Genomic DNA, 7,088 nt, shown 5'->3' with positions numbered 1-7,088 from the left:
AATGTCTTCTTTGGTGAAGTGCTTGTTCATATCCTTTGTCCATTTTTTAACTGGATTATTTGCCTTTTTGTTGTTGAGGTTTTGCAGTGTCTTGCAGATTTAGAGATTAGGCACTGATAAGATTTGTCGTAGCCAAAATTTTTTTCCCAGTGTGTAGACTGTCTTTTTACTCTTTGGGTGAAGTCTTTGGATGAGCATAAGTGCTTCATTTTTTGGAGCTCTCAGTTATCTAGTTTCTCTTGTGGTGTTTGTGCATTATTAGTAATGTTTTGTATACTGTTTATGCCATGTAATAGGGCTCCTAGCATTGTCCCTATTTTTTCTTCCATGATTTTTATCATTTTAGATTTTATGTTTAGGTCTTTGATCCATTTTGAGTTCATTTTTGTGCATGGTGCGAGGTATGGGTCTTCTTTCATTTTTTTGCAGATGGATACCCAGTTATGCCAGCACCATTTGTTAAAGAGACTATCTTTTCCCCATTTAACTGACTTTGGGCCTTTGTCAAATATCAGCTGCCCGTAGGTGGATGAATTTATGTCTGGATTCTCAATTCTGTTCCATTGGTATATGTATCTGTTGTTGTACCAGTACCAGGCTGTTTTGACTACTGCGGTGGTATGATATATTCTAAGGTCAGGGAGCGTGACACCTCCCACTTTGTTCTTCTTTTTCAGTAATGCTTTACTTATCAGGGGCCTCTTCCCTTTCCATATGAAGTTGGTGATTTGTTTCTCCACCTCATTAAAAAATGCCATTGAAATTTGGATCAGATTGAACTGTATCTATAGATCGCTTTGGGTAGAATAGACATTTTCACAATGTTGAGTCTTCCTATCCACAAGCAAGGTATGTTTTTCCACATACGGTTTTTCCTTTGGTTTCTTGCAGGAGTGTTTTGTAGTTTTTCTTTGTATAGGCCTTTTACATCTCCGACCAGATTTATTCCTAAGTATTTTATCTTCTTGGGGGCTATTGTAAATGGAATCGATTTAGTGATTTCCTCTTCAATGTTCTCTTTGTTGGTATAGAGGAATCCAACTGATTTTTGTGTGTTTATCTTGTATCCTGATACTCTGCTGAACTCCTGCTTTAGTTCCAGTGGTTTTCTTGTAGATTCTGTAGGATTTTCTGTGTATAAGATCATATCATCTGCAAATAGAAATGCTTTTACTTCTTCTTTAACAATTTGGATGCACTTTATTTCTTTTTCTAGCCTAATTGCTCTGGCTAGGACTTCCAGCACAATGTTGAATAAGAGTGGTGATAAAGGGCATACTTGTCTGGTTCCCATTCTCAAGGGAAATGCTTTCAGACTCTCTCCATTTAGGATGATGTTGGTTATTGGCTTTGTATAAATGCCCTTTATCATATTGAGGAATTTTCCTGCTATTCCTATTTTGCTAAGAGTTTTTTTATCATGAATGGATGTTGAACTTTGTTAAGTGCCTTTTCTGCATCAATTTATAAGATCATGTGATTCTTGTCTTTTGTTTTATTTATGTGATGGATTACATTGAGTGTTTTTCTAATGTTGAACCATCCCTGCATACCTGGTATGAATTCCACTTGGTCATGGTGAATTATTTATTTTGATATGTTTTTGAATTCCATTGGCTAGAATCTTGTTGAGGATTTTTGTGTCTAAGTTCATGAGGGATATTTGTCTGTAATTTTCTCTTTTTGTGGTATCTTTACCTGGTTTTAGTATCAGGGTTATGCTGGCTTCATAGAATGAGTTTAGGAGTATTCCATCCTTTTCTATGCTCTAAAATACCTTTATCCATAGTGATATTAACTCTTCTCTTAAAGTTTGGTAGAATTCTCCAGTGAAGCCATGAGGGCTGTGGCTTTTTTTCTGTTGTGAGTTTTTTAATTAGCATTTCAACCTCTTCTTTCATTATAGGTTTATTTAGTCGTTCTATCTCTGTTTGTGTTAGTTTATGTAGGTTGTGTGTTTCCAGAAATTTGTCCATTTCCTCTAGGTTTTCAAATTTGTTAGAGTACAATTTTTCATACTATTCTGTTATGATTCTTTTGATTTCAGCTGGGTCTGTTGTGATACCTCCCATCTCATTTCTTATTTGGGTCTTTTGGTTCCTCTCGTTTTTTTCTTTTGTCATTTTGGCCACTGGTTTATCAGTTTTGTTAATTGTTTCAGAGGTCCAGTTTTTGGTCTTGTTAACTCTTTCAGTTGTTTTTCTCTTCTCTATATCATTTAATTCTGCTCTAATTTTTATTATTTGCTTTCTTCTGGTGCCCAAGGGCTTCTTTTGCTGCTCTCTTCCTATTTGTTCAAGTTGTAAGGATAATCCTTTGATTTGGGCCTTTTCTTCTTTTTGTATGTGTACATTTATTGATATAAATTGACCTCTGAGCACTGCTTTTGCTATTTCCCAAAGGTTCTGGTGGGAAGTGTTTTCATTCTTATTTGATTCTATGAATTTTCTTTATTCCATTTGAATTTCTTGTATAATCTAGTAGTTTTTGAGCAAAGTGTTTTTCACTTTCCATGTGTTTGATTTTTTCCTTGCCTTTTCTTTTACTGATTTCTACTTTTATGGCTTTATGGTCAGAAAAGATATCTTGTAATATTTTGGTGCTTTGAATTCTGTTAAGGCTTGCTTAATGGCTTACTATGTGGTCTCTTCTGGTGAGTGTTTCATGTGCATTGGAAAACAAAGTATTCTTGGCTGCTGTTGGGTGCAGTGTTCTATATATGTCTATGAGGTCAAGTTGGTTGATTGTGGCATTTAGATCTTCCATGTCTTTATTGAGCTTCTTTCTGGATGTTCTGTCCTCACCAGAAGTGGTGTATTGAAGTCTCCTACTATAATTGTGGAGCTGTCTATCTCTCTTTTCAATGCTGTTAGAGTTTGTTTTATGTATTTTGGAGCCCTGTCATTGAGCGTGTAAATATTTATTATGGTTATATCTTCCTGGTATATTGACCCTTTAATCATTATACAGTGTCCTTCCTTATCCTTTGTGGTAGATTAACTTTAAAGTCATTTTGTCGGAAATTAACATTGCCACTGCTGCTCTTTTTTTATTGTTGTTTGCTTGATAATTTTTTTTTCTATCCTTTGAGTTTTAGTTTGTTTCTTTAAAAGTCTAAAGAGTGTTTTTTGTAGGCAGCATATAGATGAATCTTTTTTTTTTTTAATCCATTTTGCCACTCTCTGTCTCTTTGTTGGTGTACTTAGTCCATTTTTACTTTCAGTGTAATTATTGATAGGTATGAGTTTAGCGGTGTCATTTTGATGTGTGTGTTGTTGACAGTTTTTGTTTTTCACTTAATTTTCTGTGCTGAATAGGTTTTCTTTATATATTGTCTTTTCCATTTTTGTTGTTTTTTTACTTGCTGAGTCTTTATGTTTTTCTTATTTTTTATTTTAATGTGTAGGATTGTTAGTTTCCTTTGTGCTTTCCTTACTATTTACCCCTATTTTTCTAAGTTTAAAACAAACTTTTATTTCTTTATATCACTTTGACCTCCTCTCCATATGAAAGATCTATGAGTAAATTTTTTAGTCCCTCTTTTTTGATTTAGTGTTGTCATCTTTTACATAATAATGTCTGTTTCCCTGTTTTGAGCATTTTTGTTTTGATTTATTTTTGTGATTTCCGTCTTTGGTTTGATATCTGGTTACTCTGTCCTGTGTTCTAGTTTTGGGTTGTTATCTGATATTATTGACTTTCTAACCGGAGGACTCCCTTTAGTATTTCTTGTAATTTTGGTTTTGTTTTTGCAAATTCCCTAAACTACTTTTTATCTGGAAATGTCCTAATTTCACCATCATAGTTGAGCGATAGTTTTGCTGGATATATAATTCTTGGCTGGCAATTTTTTTCCTTCAAGGCTGTATATATGTCATCCTATTGCCATCTTGCCTGCATGGTTTCTGCTATGTAGTCTGAGCTTTGTCTTATTGACTCTCCTATCTAGGTGGCTTCTTGTGTATCCCTAGCCACTCTTAAAATTCTCTCTATCTTTGGTTTTGGCAAGTTTGATTATAATATGTCTTGGTGACTTTCTTTTGGAATTTACCTTGTGTGGGGTTCAATGAGCATCTTGGATAGATATCTTCTCATTTTTTGTGTTACCAGGGAAGTTTTTTGCCAACAAATCTTCAAGAATTCTCTCTGCATTTTCTGGTATCCTCCACTGTTCTGGCACTCCAATCACTCGTAAGTTATTTCTCTTGATCTAGTCCCACATAATTCTTCAGGTTCTTCATTTTTAAAAATTCTTTTATCTGATTTTTCCTCAAATATGTCAGAGTCAAGTACTTTATCTTCAGTCTCACTAATTCTGATTTCTACTTCCTTCATTCCGCTCCTCTGACTTTCTATTGAGTTGTTTAATTCTGTAATTTTATTGGTAATCTTCTGAATTTCTGTTTGCTGTCTCTCTATGGATTCTTGCTGCCTATTAAATTTGTCATTATGCTCTTGCCTAATCTTCGTAAGTTTCTCTAATGCTGTGTTTGTGTGTTCCTTGGCTTGTTCTGTATTTTGTCTGATCTCCCGAAGAATTCTGTATATTAATCTTTTGTATTCCACCTCTGGTAGTTCCAGGAAGTTTTCTTCATCCAGAAGATTTCTTGATTGTTTTGGGAGCTTGCTCAAGCCATCATGGTCTGCCTCTTTATGTGATTCAATATTGACTGTTGTCTCCAAGCCTTCAATAAGTTATTGTATTTATTTATTTTATGTTTGCTTACTGTGTCCTAGCTTTGTGTTTTGTTTTGTTTTGATATGCCCAAATAGGCTGCTCAAGTGAGCTACTTTGATTATTGGTGTCTTTGAAGCTCTAATGTCCTGTCACCTGGTGATTAGAGCTGTTACTAGCTATATGAGCCCAGGAGCCTGTTTACTTTTCTTGTATGGATTCAGCTCAGGTGTCCAAGTAGTCGGTCACCAAGTGCGTGGTACAGGTTCTCACCTACAGTCTTAGATGAGCAGGGGTGATTGGTGTAGGCACAGGTATCTGGGTACAGTAGGGGGTCATGCACTGAGCAAGGCAGTGGACTGACAACTGCCCCTGAGTGTCTGTGAGGAAAGCGTGTCCCTGCTCCCTAGAGTGCCTAGGTGGGAGAACTTTGCAGCCAGACTATGGGCACCCAATGCCATTGGCTGTAAGGACTAGTAAGCATCACTTATTCTTGGACCCCTATCATGAATGGCTAGGTGTTGTGGGTGGAGCCACTAGTCCTCAGGTTCCTGTTGTGGGTAGGTGAGGACCCTGCATAATAGGCAGAGTGGTATCAAATGTCGTGAACATGCCTCACCACCTTATAGCTAAAACAGTTGAAGTTAGACTTCAGGTATATACACTGTTGTACTATGCTAATGAGGACCTGCGCTGTTGAAATGGACCCACACAGTTCTAGGTAGGGTTGAAAGGCATTCAAAATCTGTGGACCACTTATGCCTGTGCCTAGGTAAAGGAGCTATTTCTACCCTGAGTTCACTGCCTAGGGGAGCTGGCAGATTATTTTTTTCCCCCTGTTTGTTAGTTTGTTCCTTTTCCAAGGCTGGGAGGATGGCTCAGGTGCATGGCAAATCTTACTTCAGCTCAGGGAAAGCAACTATCACTGAAGCTGGCTCAAGACCCAGTGTAGAGCAAGGAGGGGTCAGTTAAATGAGAGAGTTTTTTCCAAAGGGGTGTTTTTTTGGTCTGGAGAGTAGATTAGATGCAAGTACTTATGCTGAGAGCACCTCTCTTTGCTGACCCTGGAGGCATGAGTGAACCCTCCGCTGCCTCATCTCTCCCAATGTGGAAAACACATCCCGAGCACCACTGTTTGTCTCACCACGCTCGCACCATGCCAGTGGATCTGGCCTGTGGGGTGCCGGTTCCTGCCAGGTCAGGTCTGGCAACTCCTTGCTGCTTCTGAACTGTCTCTCCCTTCCCCTGGTGCTCAGTCTGATGCCTCAACTTTGCCTTTGATGTTTAGGACTCCTAGATTGTCACATGTAATCGATTCACTCATTTTTTTCGGGTCTTTGTTGTAAGAGGGCCTACTGGAAGCATCTGGCTACTCCACCATCTTGGCCCTGCTTACTCTCCGCTTTCTTGATAAAGTCTTTTGATGCACATAAGTTTTTAATTTTGATGAAGTCTATTTTTTCCTTTATTGCTCATACTTTTGATGTCATATATAAGAATCCATTGTCAAAAACAAAGTCTTGAAATTTATCTTTATGTTTTATTTTCAGAGTTCTATGATGTTAGTTCTTATAATTTGGTCATTGAGACATTTTGAGTTAATTTTGGTATATGATAAGCTATATGGGTCAAATTTTACTCTTTTGCATGTGGAGATCCAGTTGTCCCAGCACCATTTGTTGAAGAGACTGTTCTTTCACCATTGAATGAAATTAGCGTCCTTGTCTAAAATCAATTTTCCATAGATGCATTAGAATTAGAATTTTCAATTTAATTCCACTGGTCTGTATGTCTAGCCTTATACCAGTACCACATTGTTTTGATTACAATAGCTTTATAGAACATTTTGAAATTGTGAAGTGTGGGTCCTCTTACATTGTTCTTCTTTGTCAAAACTGTTTTGGCTATCAGGGTCTCTTGCAATTCTATATGAATTTGAGGATCGACTTTCCTATTTCTAGAAAAAAAGCTGTTGGAATTTTGACAGGGATTGTGTCAAATCTGAAGAGTACTTTGGTTAAGTCTTCCAATCTATGAACATAAGATATCTTTCAATTTACTTAGGTCTTCTTTTTCTTTCAGTAATATTTTATAATATTCAGTGTATAAATCTTTCACGTCCATGAGTAATTTATGCCTCTACAAAAAAAAAAAAAAAATTATGCCTAGCTATTTTATTCTTTTAGATGCTGTTTTAGATGGGATTATTTTCTTAATTTCCTTTTCAGCTTGTTCATTGCTGCTGTGCAGAAACACAACTGATTTTTCCATGTTGATATTTACTCTGGAACTTTTCTGAATTCATTTATTAGCTCTAGTAAGTTTCTTATAGATTCTTTGGGATTTTCCATATATAAGATCATAACATCTGCAAATAGAGTACTTTTACTTTGTTCTATTAATGTGGTGTGTT

Source organism: Elephas maximus, chromosome 25, assembly GCF_024166365.1.
Source record: "Elephas maximus indicus isolate mEleMax1 chromosome 25, mEleMax1 primary haplotype, whole genome shotgun sequence".
Classification (NCBI taxonomy): Eukaryota; Metazoa; Chordata; class Mammalia; order Proboscidea; family Elephantidae; genus Elephas; species Elephas maximus.
The sequence above is the reverse complement of the archived record's forward strand: the minus strand, read 5'-3'. Positions refer to the sequence as shown.